The sequence below is a fragment of the Dipodomys spectabilis genome, unplaced genomic scaffold (assembly GCF_019054845.1).
Source record: "Dipodomys spectabilis isolate Male_0828 unplaced genomic scaffold, ASM1905484v1 ptg000098l, whole genome shotgun sequence".
Classification (NCBI taxonomy): domain Eukaryota; kingdom Metazoa; phylum Chordata; class Mammalia; order Rodentia; family Heteromyidae; genus Dipodomys; species Dipodomys spectabilis.
Window position 1 is genome coordinate 22,658,545 of NW_024870775.1, and position 17,448 is coordinate 22,675,992.

The window sequence follows — 17,448 nt, forward strand, 5'->3', positions numbered from 1 at the left end:
TCAGCTGGGCTCATTCCAGCATTTCCTTATCTCCATGATCGGCTTTCTAGCCGTGAAAATTATCTGAACAACATTTTCACCTGGTCTTGCAAACCATGGTTCTTTCTTAACTTTCCTCTGACCCAATTGTTATGGGTTCATTTATTCTTTCCAGCTGTTTTTCAGAACTAAAGACAAAATAATCCACTAACAAAAGTGAGAGCTAAGGATGGGAGTTGGGGTGGGTTAGAGTGGTCAGGGAAGTGAGCCAATAGGGTTAGAAGTCTCATGCTTTTTTTTTTTCCTCCCCCCCCCCCCCCCCCCCCGCCCCAGCCCCGCTCCTCCCCGCGCCAGGTTACAGCCCTTAAATCTTAGCTCCACCTAACATTTCCAACAAGCCAAGGCTCCCAAATCGCTGGTGAACAATAAGCGTTTGAAATACCAGATTCCCAGTAGGGCTGCTGCCCATACAGAAGTCCTGTGAGTGTTCGTGCCCAAACAAACAAGCAAACAAAAACGCTTAGTGAAACACTTCTCGAACAGGAACTGTTGAAGTTATATAAGTGGAGTCCCCCCACCTGGTTAAATGAACAAACGGCCCCTGCCATGATGCGGGTCGCCAGCTTCACCAGACACCTTACTTTCCAGGCAAGAAATAGATAAGCAGAATCTACTTACCAAAGCGGCGGCTTCTTTCTTCCTTGGAAACCCTGAGGAGTCTTCTCTTTTCTTTCCTACCAGTCAGAGAATTGTCTTTCTTATTCCACACAGGCCCAGAATAAACTGAAAACAAGAGGGAAAACGAAAAGAAAAGAGGGGACGTAAAAAGGGACAGCCCAGGTACAGCAGTCTGTCAAGGTTTTTTGGCTTTGGTGGGGCGCTTCGGGTTCTGCTTGTTTCAAAAGTGGGATCTTCTTTGCCGGAGAGAGCGAGCGAGAGGAGGGAAAGAAGGCAGAGGGAAAAAAAGAGAGAGAGAGAGGGAAAAAAAGAAGGACGCTTCAAAGAAAGCTTGCTGGGGTCTTGCAAATTATTGTGAAAGCAAAGTACCTGCACTCGCCCGGGCCGAGGCTGGCTTGTCAGAGCGGCGCTCAAGGGGAGGAGGCAGGAGGAGGAGGAGGAGAGGAGGAGGAGGAGGAGGAGCGGGAGGGCTGGGGCTGGGAGGAGAGCAAGCGCGGGGTGGGGAAAGCCAGGGAGCCGCTCCCCGGAGAAACGTCGGAGATGTCGGTGCGGGAGGCGAGATGGTCAGGGCGCGGCGCTGCCCCACGCGCTCGGGCCGCCGGGTGCGGGCGCGGCGGGGCGGGGAGCCGCGGAGGCGGGGAGCATCTCGGGCCGCTCCCGCACTTGCTCGCTCCGTGCTGCTCCCTCTTTTCTCTTTGCTCGCTGGTACACACGGACAGACAGACACACACACACACGCGCGCGCGCGCACACACACACCCGCCTTCTCTCCAGCTGCAGCCGCTGGATCCGCGCACTCACCTGCATTTCCTTAAGGAGCCACTTGATGGCTGCCAGCGGTGCAGGTCCCCGCGCGGGGCGGGTTGGAGCCCCGGGGCGGAGAGGACGCGGCCCGCCAGCCGGCCAGCCGGCGCGGGATGCTTGGTTCGTTCAGCCAACAGAGGCGGCCTTGGCGGCGACGGCGGCGGTGCGGGACGCGTGAGCCTGGGCGGGAGGAGGGGAAATCGGCACCCACCGCAATGATGGGGGGCGGGAGGGATGCCCCCGGACTCCGAGCAGGTAGACCTCGGCGCCCCTTCAGGCCGTGGCAAGGTACCAGGGATTTGGGTTAGGACCATGCACGCGGGGAAAGGAGGACTTTGCCAGGTACAGGACTAGTGCCCGCCAGGAAAGCCACCTAGGATCTGTCCGGGCGTGGATCCGCGGGCGCGCTTCTCCAGGTGTCCGTGTGCTTGTCGTTATTTGGTGATTTTTTTTGGGGGTGGGGTGGGGGTGGGATGGATTAAGGGATAGGTATTCCCAAAGGTAAGGGGTAGGGATTTCCTTTGCACTACGACCCATGCTTTTGAAGAAGATGTGGAGAAAGGGGGAGAGGTGGCTTGGAGCAGCGATGTACTTCATCACAGATATTGCATGCTGATTATTATTATTGTTGTTATCGTTATTATTATGCGAGGTCCTTGCAGTTTGGCTGGGGTAGAGGGAGGGGGATTGAGGAGGGTCTCTTCTGGACAAGTGCCTGACTGTTGAAAAGGGGGGGGGAGACAAAAAAAAAACAAAAACGTGGTAAAGAGTTGCCACAAATCAGTCTCCACACTGAGGGAAAGGGCGCGCACGGGTGTAAGAAATGAAGGTTAAGATGTACGGTTCTTTCGGTACCTCCACGGAGCGTGGATTGTGCATCGGTGCTTCAGTCTTCGGAAGCTGGGAGCGAACTTAACCCTGAGCACCGCTGGCACACGGGGCTGGGAACGGAGGGAGAGGGGTGTGAGGGCTGGGAGAAACGCTGCTGCCAGCTTCTATCACTTTAGCATCATTTGTGTCTGATCAGAGCACGTAGCTACAGGCAACAAATGCTCGGTCTCTTGCTAAGAAAGATGGCAATGTCTCTCCGTTAAGAGGGGAAGGGAAAAATAGAGGCAAAATAATGATCGTGGTGGTGGAAAAGCCATCAGTGAACTGAACACTCCGGGTATCCTCTAGGGAAAGGTATGGTAACCCCGTGTCTCCTTTCCTTAGGTGACCGTGATCTCATAGCAGAAAATGCTACCTTCGCCCACAGAGCAACGAAGCTTCATCAATATATGTGACGCGTTTCCCCTGGGTCCTTTTACCTTTTTCTTTTTATTCCCATGCCTGCTCCTTGTTTTCCCAGACAATTTGCTCTTCAGAAGTGACTCTTGTTCTAAACTCATCCCTTGCCATGCTCCTTTGCTTGGCTCCTTAAAGCCAAGGAACTCATCCAGCCATGAGGGCTCACCATCTAGCCCTAACCCCTTACAACTACTCCTGGAAATCATGACCTGTAAATGAAATGACACATACCATGTACAAGTGCGTGTGCACACGTGTGTGTCGGTAATTACATGAAGCTCTTGTCTTAAGTGGCGTCTGCCCAAGGTGATGACTAACTGCTTTTTAGCATCCTCTCTCACTCCCACTGCCTCCCTCTCCCTTTCTGTCTCCTTCCTCACCCTTCCCCCTCGCTGCATGAACACACACCACTCACTCTGTCTCATTTCCTTCCTGTTAGTGTTCAATAATGATTTTACATGAACTTTCTGCTAGGCAGCCTCAGACTACCAGCAGGGAGTTGGAGCTGATCGGTAGGAGGGATGCTGGGAGTCCAGGATGCTGGTATAGTTCCTGTCATCACTCACTCATTACATCCACTACTGTACTTAATGCCAAGTGGCAGCAGAAATGTTTCCTCTCTTCTATCCATAATAATATATTTACCTTCCTCCCTGGAGACACATGTAATTAATAATAAAAGAAATGATGCACTTGGACCCCTGAGAAGAACCGGTGGATGCTGTGGCGATGCTGATAGTCACCTTTCCTGTTGCTGCTCCAGATAATGTGGCCACTTTCCCTCTCTGGGCTGTTGTTTCTGGTGGGTTAAGCAAAGCGTTTGGCCCTTTTTACTATCTTCTCTTTTCCATCCTTCCCTTGACAATAGTTTGTGTATTTTAAATAAAGATTTCATTCTGCCAACCCGCAGGAAGCTTTTAACAAGATGCAGCTGAGCGTGTCGATATCTTATATCTCTTTACTGCTGTATGGGGGTGCTCAGCAACTTGAAACTCATCCCTACTACAGCTGAATGCTGGGCTCTCACACGCAGGGTTCCCAGGGGCTGACTTACTCTTGCTCCTACACAACCCTCCTTCAGTGCTCTCAGGAAGAACATTGGTTGATGTTAGCAATGGAAGAATGAGGGCTATGCTCAGCCTCTGTCTACCACACTCATTCCCCCTTCATAGCTCCACCGGTAGTGCTAATTGTGATGAGGGAGCCCATTGTAAAGATTTGTTTTGTATGCCAGGCATTGGTGCTCACACATATAATCCTAGCAACTGAGGAGGCTGAGATCTGAGGATTGTGATTCAATGGAAAGTCCATGGGACTTTTGTGTCCAATAAACCACCGGAAAGCAGGAAGTGGTGTAGTGGCTCAAGTGGTAGATAGCTTCCCTTGAGCTGAAGAGCTGAGGGACAGAGCCCAGGCCCAGAGTTCAAGACCCATGACTGACAAAGAAAAATGTTTTGTCTTGAGAATTGAATGGAGCTGTTTCTAGAAGGTGGTTGTACTGAGCCTGAAGAATTAAAAGAACATATCTACCTATCTTACTGAAACATTGGAGTTATATTGCTCCTTCAAAAAAACCTGCTTTATCACCGTATTGTTACTTTTAAAAGTAGCAACCCCTAAATTGGTTATCAGTGACTCATGTATTGAAAACCATCATAATAAATACGTTATAAAAATTGATTTTAAGACCATGCGAAAGGACAAAAATAGATTTCTGAATATGAGATTCTTAAGGGATTCTCTTATTTGACCAGATTTCTTTATCAAGGATTAATTTTCTTTTAGTCTTGTAATTGTCAATCTGCTATAAGTAACCTCCAAATTTACATTTGGTTGCTGGATTTTTGAGCAAATAGTACTTTCTTCTCTCAATTTGTAAATCAGACAGCAATATATTGATAGCAAGAGCACAGCAGTAGTTTGCTGTTCTATTATTTTTTAAATATTTTGATAGCATCAGAAGGAAACATCCTGATTATACAGCATTCCACATTATAGTTTTCATCTAGGAATTAGGAATGCAAGAAATGTGTTGAAAAGGATATAATTAGCTAAGGAGTTTCCATGCCACGTCATGATGAGGTGTGTTTCCATATTCTTTCTGCCTCACTATCTGAAGATTAGTTTTCTATGGTATCTACTACTCACAGCCAAACCCAGTCTAAAAATACCAATGTTTGTCTTAATTTTCAAGAAAGAAATCACTGTTATTACTGCATAATATTATAATACTTTTATTTTACTATTGTGTTGTTAACCTTTTGCCATGTCTTATTTATAGATATTTAAGTATATATGTAAAAGAATTAAAACACACAATCAAAACACAGTGTATATAGTGTTCGATACTATCCAGGGCTTCAGACATCCACAGATCTTCAAAGGTAACTGTACAGGTAAATAGGAGCTACTGTACTGAAGTAATATTTCAAAGTTTGCCATCTTTGCTTGGTGTAGTTGTTTCGTTTTTTTCTGTTCTTCAGCCTCTTAAAAATAGTTCACTTAAAGTCATTCTTTCTTCAACTTTCCTTCTGATATTATATAGGTTGGCAGAATCTATAAGTAAGAAATAATTTTATAATAGCAATATATTGTAAAGTACTACTCAGTGAGTCAGAGTTATTTCATATAGAACATTTGTGCTTATTTCATATAGAACAAGGATACTTTTCATCTTTTTTTTGTTTCCTAAGTGAGATTGCTGTTGTAATTTATCAAATGGGTCTCCTTTAACAAATTTCTTGTAGATAATTTGCTATCAGTAAGATCAGGTGGGCATCCTTACAGCACATTGAAAACAATGTGTAACTATCCAATATAAGGAATCTAAATACTGAGGTTATGGTTATGATTGTTTTAGGCTGAAGGTATATCATGTTCAGTGAGTAACGTATACAGGAAAAATAAAATAAAATAAACATGCCTTCTCCAAGAACCAATTTTTTACTTTATAGTTAGTCTTTTAATCTACATTTGTATTTGAATCAGTTGGCATATTGTTTATCTTCAGACTATAAATCCTTGTGTGTTCCATATATTTGTTAACATAAAATTACAAGTTGTAAAATACAGGCATTATTTAACTAAATAATTTACAAACCAGTGTCCTTCTTACAATCTATTGCAAAACTCAATTTACATTTGCAAATTTTCTCATTCATAGAATTGATTAATCTATGCACCTTTATTTATTTCTTTTCCACTTTTGCCTCCAAAGGGATGAATAAATATAATGCATCACCTGTCCTTGTAATAGTGGGTCAACTTCTCTGGAACCTTTAGACGGTTACCCTCTATTTTAGTGAAGGAAAATGTATTTTCCAAGTACTTATTCTTGACCTTTTGTTCATATGCATTGCTATTGTGACAAGAAAATATATATTAGCATTCATTTCTATCAAAAGTTTGTGCATATTTTAAGCATATAAAAATAAAATTATGTAAAATGTTGAAATATGAAATTTTTAACAGTAATACTATGGGACTACTTTTTGCTATTTTTATTTTATAGGTAATAAATGAATTCAAATCTTATTTATTTTCTCTATGAATTGTCTAAATTTAAAAAAAGTTAATGCAGGTGTTTAAATTGATTTTTCCATGAGCCCACCAATATTATAACACAGGAGGTGATTGAATCCTAGCACTTTTACCTTCCCTCTGTTTCACAGAGTTCCCAAACCTCGTGTGAGTGAAATATTCATTTTTGTAACATTAATGAATAACAGAATTCTAGGTATCCTTTCCCTGAATCATAATTTAGGAAATAATGTCAATTTAAGATTATATTATATAGATTGTGTTCTTAAATGTGCCTATCATTTACATGTAAAAGTAGATAAGTGATTTTTAGATATTCACATTTTAAAATTAAATTATAGTATCCGTATGTTCTTGAACTTACTTTTATTGTATGGAAGAGTATTGCCAAGATATATTTCCAACTGATGTAAAAAGGGACATTGAAAAACATTCTCCCTGAAGGGAGAATGGCCATTTAGAAATAAACAAAGGTAAAACCACCTCAAAGGAATCTTCTGCAAAATTTAAAATGCTATGCCTCGTGAAGAGTCATCTGTTCAAGGATCTTCAACAATTCATCATCCTAGAGGGATTAATCAGGAATTAGCTTTTTTGCTCAGTTCTTGTTCCTCTTTGCCCTCTAAGGCATTTGCCTGGGTACTTTAATCTGTGAAACTGGAAACTAGAAATAAGGACTGGAAAAGTGGGAGGAATTTGAATAAAAATGAAGAGAGTCCCACTCGGAAGGAGACTCTGGGATTTTAGAAAATATAGTGAAAAAAAGATATGATTTAAGGCAGTTATAAAATGATAATCTCCAAGTGACTACAGATAGAGAGAAATCAGGAAGAGAAAAGCACTATGTTTTGTAAAAGTGCCACTGAGGGAGATGACTCCGGTTCTCTTAATAATTCTTTTGTAAGGCTCACGCTCAGAGACTGGATTGCATTTTTATTACTTTTTTTGTCTCTTTTCATCTGACATTCTTTATTTCTTTGGACAGCCAAAAGCTCTCACATCACACCATAGGGAGCCTGGATTTTTAGGGGGAGCTCACATAAAGAGCCAAAATTATGAATAAGATCTAAATTATCTATGAAGAATCAAATCAGTGATTTTAGGTATTTTTATTTCCAAAGATGCCACCCTCAAACTCTGTTTAGTGATTCTTAAACACAACCATGAAACACAAAATTCTAGAATGTACTTGTCTACCCTGTTTAAAGTATATTGTATTATGATTCCACTGCGATAAAAAAAAAAGCAATGTAGGCCCATAAGATGGTTCATTTGACACAACCAATACATACTTTGGTGTAGTGGAAAGGAAAGCATCCAGTTTCAATGACTCTAAAACAGATTGTGAGAATCTGTTTTGTACAGTGTAGATGACACATCTATACACCATAGAAGAGGCTAAGATGACTAATACCTGCAAACATAATTCAGAACTCGAAGACCATACAATTAAATAGAAATGATGGACATACAAAATATAAACCAGTTCAACAGATAACACTACAACCAATGTAATCCTGCATATTATTTAAAGAAAAGAAATGTCAGCATTATATACTATTGATATACAATGACATACTAAATTAAAGCATCAGCCTACCCCTGATGGCTCATGCCTGTTATCCTAGCTACTCAGACAGCTGAGTTCTGAGGATTGCAGTTCAAAGTCAGCTTCGGCACAAAAGTCCATGAGATTCTTACCTCTAATAAACTCAGATAAAGCCAGAAGTGGCACTGTAGCTCCAGTAGTAGAGCTCTAGCCTTGAGCACAAAGAGGTTTAGGGACAGCTCCCAGGCCCTGACTCAATCCCCAGGCCTGGCAAAAAAAAAAAAAAAAAAAGAAGGAAGGAAGAGAGAGAGAGAGACAGAGAGGAAGGAAGGAAGGAAGAAAGGAAAAAAGGGAGGGAGGGAGGAAGGAGGGAGGGAGGAAGAAACAATAGGTCAAGACAGGCAGTTCATGCCTGAAATCCCAACTACCTTGGAGAAGGAGGTAGGCGGATCTTGGTCTGAGTCCAGCTTGGTCAAAAATCGCGAGGTCTTATGTGAAAAATGAAGGAAAAGTGAGCTCAAGAGGTGAAGTAAATTATTTAGTACACAGATGAGCCTGATTTCAACTTCAATCTGGCTCACGCACATCAAAAAGAAAGAAGAAAATTCTTCAAATTATCTGTAAATATTGTAAAGGTACCATAAACTGCCTGTAATTAAAGAAAATCATAGACTGTCATCTGTGTCATGCTGGACTTACTGTACAGTAATGTTTGTGGACTAATTGCTATTTTGATTTCTGAAATTGCAGCACATTGTCAAGAAAATACAGTACTAAATATGCTAGAAGTATCTAGAAACTCACCTATATTGTCAGATTATTCAGGAGCTAGGATAGGCTTCCATGATAAAAAATAAGAAAAGAAAAATGCCTTGAAGTCTTGTGAACAAACAACATGGGTGGATCCAGCCAAGGGAAGGAGGATCTTCCTGTGAGTTTATTGGTTTAGAGTGTAAACAATGCAATGTAAATTTGTGGACTCAGATACCTAAGGTCACTTAAAGATGAGTAAACAAGATCTTACTAAATATGGGGAGATTCATAGGAAGTTATTGTATTAAAGATGGTCAAAAATAAAGAGAAAAAACATTATAGAGGACCTATGTTCTGCAATAATAAGAGTATATGGTACTTATGGAAAAAAAGTATGAAAGCCAATAAATAACTATAGCATACATTTTAAGATAGCTTTTTTTATTTTTAATATTTGGGTCCGGTCGTGGGGCCTGAACTCTAGGCCTGGGCGCTGTCCCTCAGCTCTTCAGCTTAAGGCTAGTGCTCTACCACTTGAGCCACAGCACCACTTCCGGCTTTTTTCTTTTTGCTTATGTGGTGCTGAGGAATTGAACCCAGGGCCTCAGGTATGTAAGGTTAGCGCTCTACCACTGAGCCATCTTCTCAGCCCTTAAGATAGCTTTTTAGAGGATCAGGTAGGTATAGAAAAAGAAATTAGTAAAAATTAACAGTATAAAGAGCTGCAAAATTGTAAATAATAGACTGAATTCAGAACTAGAAAGAAAATACAGTGAGAGCTGGATTCTTGCTGCTGCTGCTGCTGCTATTGTTGATGCTGCTGCTGCTGCTGATAATGCAGGTTCTGGGTTTGAACTCAAGGCTCAGGTACTGTCTCTCAGTTTGCTTTTGGTCAATGCCAGTGTATTACCACTTTTAGTCACAGAACCATTGTCTACTTTTTGGTAGTTAATTGCACATCAGAATCTCATGGACTTTTCTGCATGGCCTGGTTTGAACTGTGATCTTAAGATTTGAGTCTACTGAGTAGTTAGGATTATAGGTGTGAGCCTCTGATACCCAGAAATAGCTGTATGAAACATTTAAACATTATTTGTGGTTAAGATGTAGTTTCTCAAAAAGTCTTTAAAACAAAATCATTATTTCAATAATGTCAATTAAAATGCAAATGTGTGTGGACATGCATTGCTTCCAAGTAGAATCTACACAGAATTCATAAAAGAGATTAAGTTATATAATTGCTATATGCAAATATTTATTTTTCTCTAAGTGGACTTACATAATTCCATCTTTATATTTTATCTTGCTTTATTCTGTTCTCTCTCTTTCTAAATAAACACACACACAGATAGATAGAGGGAAGGAGAAAGAGAGATAGGAAAAATGGTAAACTAATGTTCCATTTTGTTTGAAGTTATGCAAAATCAAATTTGAAAAAAGTCTTTGTATATTTTGTAATTATCTCCAGGTATTCGTACTACAATATGATTTGTAAAGATTTATTTGTTCATTATAGCTCTCTTAACAGAACTTTATTTCCATTCCCAAAAGGAGGAAAATGGTAACCAAATACTGCCAGAAATAAAATAGTACAATAAGTTCAAATATGTTGTCATTAAGTGGTTTATACAAATATATTGTTTTTCCAGGTTCACTTAAATGCTTCGGAACTGTGGTCCAGGACTAACCTTCAAAAAATTAAATGATAATTTGTTTCAAAATGAATGGACCAGTAAAAGTGATGGTTCTAACAATCCAATTTGAAAAGAAAATTGCAGAGAATAAGAGAAATCTACTATAACACTTTTTCCATTTTCTATTTAAAATGGAAATCCTTTAAGAAGGATGAAGCTGTAATAGAAAGTAGTTGTTGATTATTTTCCCCCTTTTAAAGTTTTCAGTTGGCACAACCCCTTTTTGAGATAATTTTCCATTTTAGAGGATGCCCTAGATAAGATACTGGATTTTTCTGTTACAAGTAGCCAGTTTCCTATGTGGTTTTAGTGGCTTAAACATTTGTCCAGAATGAGAAAACAAAAACCACCAACCTGTATCAAACAGACCACCAAAGAACCACGAGACTCAAGTGGCTTTTGGTCAACATCTATCTCAGCTCTCTGAGAATATAGTTTCACAAACAGTAATTTTTTTCTCTGTGTTTAATTTTGCTTTCATTTTGATGTCTATATACAAATATCCTGAACAAAGCATTAAAATAGTGAATTATGTGAACAGTTCTTTAAACTATATCCATTACATAGCAAATAATCTAAGTTTCTTGTTTCTGTTTTGCAGATGAGTCAGCGTTCAAATCTGAATCTGAATCTTTTTCTGTCCTTTACTTTTCTGGGCAGATTTATGAGAAGCAACTTCAGTAAGAAAATTAGTTTTTTTAAAAATCTGTTTTAAATAAAACACCAGTAACAGTTCTGTGAGGGACCTAAGGTCAAATTTTCTAGGTGTCAATCCCTGTCATTCTACTTATTGAATGCGTGACTTGGAATGAACATTGAGATGTTTTTTGTAGTATATTGCCTTGTCCTACACCAAATTTCTTCACAGTGACATGGTATGCTTCTTTTGGTTTCCTTCTCTGTCAATTGTGAATAAAAATGATGTCTAACACAGGACTGTTGTGATGAATGAGATATATAAAATACTAGTATATGATTAACTTTCTTTAAATTGTATCACTTCTCCTTGCTGACATCATCCTTTTTAAAGTGCTACTCTGATTTATGCATTCCATGTTGTTGAAAAAAAACTGCTTTGAAATTACTCTTCATTGATAATGCTTACCAAACTTCCATTATTAACAACCTTTATCCAGTGGACACACATTTTTATGCCAAATAAAGTATAGATGATCCATGGAAAGACAGATCATCTTCTTCTTTTACCTCCCAACTTCCAAGGATATGATTGAAGGGATTTAGAAAATGACATCAGAAGGGGGATGTGTTTAGGAACACTGATATCAGAGTTGTCTGTGGAGCTGGCCAGATTTTCAGAAGAGAATTAACCACTATAGGGAAGAAGAGGGAAGAGCCTGGAAGAAAGTGAAGGAAAAAAAAAAGCTATGCCTCTTTAAGTTAGCTCTTAGCTTTTCTTTTCTCCATTCAGGCTTGTAATAATTTGACAAAAATCTATCTTCTCTATTTTTTTTAAAAAAAAAGACATGCTGACTAATACACTTGAACTTGAATGGGTGATTTCTGCATTTTTCAATAAAGAAAGTCTTATCCTAGACAGGTGTTTTCCTATCACAAAAGTATAATCGTATTATTCTGTGAAAAATGTGTTATGAGATAAATAAGTGAAAACTGTAGGGGATGGATGGGAGAAATGGATCCCAGCAAACTTCAAGCATTCCTGTAATGAAAATGAACTTTTGATGGATTCATTTGTCTTATCAATAATAGACTCTTAGGACAAAAAAAAATCTATAAAGGTGAGACACTAAGACAACAAGCAATAAATATATTTATAAATAAATAAGTACATGTATTCAAAAGGGATAACCCCAAATAGGTAAGTTCTTACAAATATATTTTAAAAGTGAATGTAAAAATGGTTATTTAAAGAAAAAAATGACATTTAAATAGTAGTTATCTTTGTTGGGTTCGATGTGGAGATGAGTTTGTACTTTTTTTGTGTGCTCAGAAATAGACCTCATGTTGGGTAAGCCAGATAGCTCCTTTATATTTCCTCCTATGTAAGGTTGGATTAATAACAACTCTTCAAAACTATTTTAGTTGTATAAAGGGGTTTCAACTGTACAAGTCAAATTATGAATACAATGCATCTTGATCAATGTCACTTCTTCCCTTTTTCTCCATTTTTCTCAATATATCCATAACCTCCAGTTACACAGTTCAACTCTTATGTAATGTACATTGAACATAATGACTTCATTCACTCATCTTTCCTCCTTGCTTTCCTGCATCCTGTTTCCTTGCTGTCAACAGTACCAGGACAAAACATGTTTCATCTTCTTGATAACAACTAATTCTTTTTCTCTTTCTCATCTTCCTCTTCCTCCTCCACCTCCTCCTCCTTCTTCCTTCCTCCTCCTTCTCCCCCTCCTCCTCCTCCTCCTCCTTTTTCTTCTTCTTCTTTCGTTTGTTTGGTTTTTTTTGTTGTTTTGTTTGTTTTTTGCCAGTGCTGGGGCTTGACCTCTGGGCCTAGGCACTGGCCCTGAGCCTCTTTGTGTTCAAGGTTAGTGCTCTACCACTTGAGCCATAGTACCACTTCTGGTAGTTTATTGGAGATAAGGATCTCAGAGAGATATTTTTCCTGGGCCAGCTTTGAACCACTATTCTCAGATCTCAGCCTCCTGGGTAGCCAGGATTACAGGCATGCGCCATCAGCACCTGGCAAAGTAACTCTTAATATGAAACAAGTAGATTTACTTGTTGAAATCCTAAAAATATTCATGGGCTCTTACAATCTCAAGAAAACAGCACAAAATGTCAACATTTCTCAAAGCCCATATCCATGTCATGTGTGTTTAGATTTATATCTCTAAATTCTTCCCTCTGCACTCACTTATACAACCCATATCCAAGAATAAATAATAAAGAGCAAATATCACATGTGCATTTAAAAAAGATAAATCATAAATGACAGATTATCAATGTGACAGGGCTTGTTTGGTCAATTCATATTTAGAATGAGAGTAAGACTGCCTACTTCCCTTGACACTATCAGGAGGTGTGGTTCACACTTCAAATTGCCTACCAATGGTCGAGTATGCTTATATTTCTCCCTTAATTTGCATAGATGTAATTGTTCATCTTCCTGGCACTTGTGTCAACAATGGTGATCAAAGGAAATAATTCAGATCCAACTAGGTGGAGGAGTCACCTAGTGGGGCTTACTGGAAATATTGCAGGAAGAAAATATGTACTCATCATGTTCTTTCCAACTTCCTGTCTTCTTGTCAGGAACCTGGATATGGTGGCCAATACACTGAATGTCACAAAGGCTGATGGAAAAGAGAAGGTAAACAGAAGAAGTCACTGTATCTGCTGCCATTCTAAAACAAATTATTTTAAATTCACATACTAAATGTTCAAAAGTACAAAAGGAATTAGAAAACACAGTATAGCCAGTGAATCAGATTTATACTGAATCCAATTATTTCTCCTTTACCAAAAAGAGCAATGAAAAACAAGTCTCTCTTTAGTTAAGGCAATATATGTATCTTATTACTTAAGATCTTTCATGCACACATACACAATCACAAATGTGTTTGTATATACCAAATAGGTATTTGTAAATATGTGGATTATTCTCAAAATCTAAGGAAATACAGAGAAAAAATAAATGCATAATATTGTGAGAAAGGAATAATATCTTGGTTACAATTTTGAGCTCACAAATATTCTACTTACTGCATTCATTTAAAGTCATTTGTTAGATTATGTCAAAGGAACTTTGTGAATCTACATTAAGAAAATAATACAAAGGTAAAAGCACTTAAAGCAATTATGCCTTTCAAAGAAGATTAACTGGTGTGTATTCATTCTAAATAATATGGAACTAATTATTATTCAGTCCTGCTAAATTATATATCTTGAGTTGTTGCTTCATAATATTTCAAAGTTTTAAAAGGAAGTTTCAGAATTTGCTTCTTTTGTCCATTCTAAGGAAACAAAGTCCTGGGACAAGGGTAGAATTATTCAATGACCTTCATTCAACTCAATTTTTAAAAAGTCATTTAGAAAGAAAATTTCGGCCTGTGCCAAGGAGACCTAGAGTTTTTCCTATTTTGTCCTGTAAGGTTTTCAAGGTGTCTGCTTTTACTCTGAGGTCTTTGATCCATTTGGAGTTGATTCTGGTGCAGGGTGATATATAAGGGTCTAGCTTTAGTTTTCTACAAGTAGTTAACCAATTTTGCAAGCACCATTTACTGAAGAGGCTGTCTTTCTTCCATTCTATTTTTTTTTTTAGCTCCCTTATCGAAGATTAGGTGGCTATAGGTCTGTGGGTTCATTTTTGGGTTTTCCATTCTATTCCATTTATCCTGAGGTCTCTTCTTGTGCCAGTACCAAGCTGTTTTGATTACTTTGGCTTTGTAGTAGAGTTTGGAATTTGGTATTGATATTCTTCCAGCACCGTTCTTTCTGTAAAGGAACGTTTTTGCTATTCAGGGTCTTTTATTGTTGCATATGAATTATTAACTATAGATGCCCCTCAGTAGATGAATGGATCACTTAAACGTGGTATAAATATACAATGGAATTCTACGCCTCCATCAGAAAGAATGACATCGTCACATTTGTTAGGAAATGGCTTGGAAAAAAATTATATTAAGTGAAGTAAGCCAGGCCCAAATAAACATAGGTCCTATGGTTTCCATTATTTGCAATAACTAGTATATGTCTGAGAAAAGTAGAAAAGGTCAAAAGCTATATACATATGACCAGATAAGATGAAGTTAAGTGAAGTGAATCCCAAGATAGGGAAACAAGTGGTTTTTTTTTTCTTTCTTGATATTCTTTCTAACATATTTATAAGGTACCATATGATTTTTTTTGTTGCTTTGTATGTCCCTCTCCCACGGGATAGCCCCTGTTTTTGATGTTGGTATAATTTAGGGAGGGGAAGGGAAAAACAAGTTGTTTAAATAGGGATACAGGTTGATCCATTGCAACAATGAGATGTACAAGACATGATGTTGAAAAACAAACTTTACAATTTAGGTCAGGGGGTGGGAGTAGTGTAGTTGTGGAGGTGGGAGGGAAGGGATGGTAGGGGGAAAAAAAGGAGGAGGAAAAAATGCTTGATGAGAAATGTACTCATTACCTTGCTCATGTAACTAACTGTAACCCCTCTGTACAGTATTTTCACAATAAAAATTTTCACAAGAAAAAACTTATTTGAAAAAGTCATTTAGTTTTTTTTCTTTTATTGTGAAAATACCATACAGAGCAGTTACAATTACATGGGCAAGGTAATGAGTACATTTCTTATCAAGCATTGTAGCCTCCTCCTTTGTTTCCTCTACCTATCCCTTCCCATCTTCTCCCCCCTACCCGAATAACAGTCCCCTCCTACCCCTCCCTGGCCAAAGTTGTAAAGTTCGTTTTTCAACATAACAACTTGTATATCTCATTGTTGCAATGGTCCACCTGTATCCCTGTTTAAACAATTTGTTTTTTCCCTTCTCCTCCACAAATTATACCAACATCAAATACAATACTGTGGGGGAGGGACATACAAAGCAACAAAGAAATCATCTTATAAATATGTTAGAAGCAATCCCATGAAAGAAAAAAACATTTGAATACTTATCTTGGGGTTCATTTCACTTAACATCAACTTATCTGACCTTTTCTGCATGATTCAGACATATACTAGTTATTGCAAATAAGGAAAACCATGGGGCCTATGCTTCTTTGGGCCTGGCTTCCTTCACTTAATGTAATTTTTCCAAGTCTTTCCATTTCCTAACAAATGGGGCAATGTCATTATTTCTGATGGAGACATAGAATTCCGTTATATATATATATATATATATATAATATATATATATATATATATATTATATATATACCGCAATAATCAAGAACTCTAATAACAACAGATGCTGGAGGGGATGTGGACAGAAGGGAACCTTGCTGCATTGTTGGTGGGAGTGTAAACTTGTTCAACCACTTTGGAAAATAGCATGGAGGTTCCTCAAAAGACTCCACATAGAGCTCCCCTATGACCCAGCAATCCCACTTTTGGGCATTTACCCAAATGATCACAAACAAGACCATACTAAAGCTACCAGCACAACTATGTTTATTGCAGCATTATTTGCCATAATTTTAATGTTTCTAGTTACTAAAGGTACTTGAATTGTTGGCTCCACATTTGTAATTAAGAATTGCCATGAATATTGCAACTGTGAATTGTGGTGGTGATAGAGTTCTGATATAAAGACATTGGAATCTAAGAAAATAAGCTATGTGTGAAATAAGCTATATGTAAAAAACATTAGCATCCCTCATTTACCCAAATATAGGAAGGAATTATTATCATGAATCAACTTATAGTTATCCAATTATTTATTTTCCATGCTTGAAGTTAATATTAAAGGTAATTTCCTGTGAATGTTAAAGAACAGTCTTGTTAATTCTATATATCAATCTTTCAAATGATCATGAAAAGGTATTTTACAAGATATGCTCTCTTTGCTTCCTTTGGATGCAGTAGATCAATGAAATTTGCAAAGGTTTAACTACTAAGATTTTGTCTTTGAATTTGCAAAGTTTTAACTACTCAGATTTTGTCTTTGTCTTTTCTATGAACTCCTGAGACTTAAAAGGCCTTGCAGTGGCTAGACAAAGTCTCTTTACAATAATGCTTTGAAAAGTAAAGAAAAATGGATGTAACAAAATTTAATTGACAAATCAATTATGATTTCTTATATAAAACACCAGTGTATCATCTGTGGATCGATGTTTGTGTTTTTGTATATATTGAACATTGATTACAAGAGCCAACAACCAATTTCTTCTTTTTCTTTATATTTTTTTTTATTGTAAAGATACTGTACAGAGGGGTTACAGTTGCACAAGCCAGGTAATGAGTCCATTTCCTATCGAACATTGTTACACAACCTCCTTTATATTTCCCCTACCACCCCTTTCTTCCCCTCCTCCCCACTTCTCCAACTCCCCACCAGCCCTCTCCTCCCAGAAAAGGTGTAAAGTTCATTTTCAACATACTGTCTTGTACATCTCATTGTTATAATGGGTCATCCTGTATCCTTATTACGGCATTGTGTTAGTTCCCTTCCCTCCCCAAATTAGAAAAGTGTAAATACAAGATGCAGGACACAGGAATCAAATACAGTGACA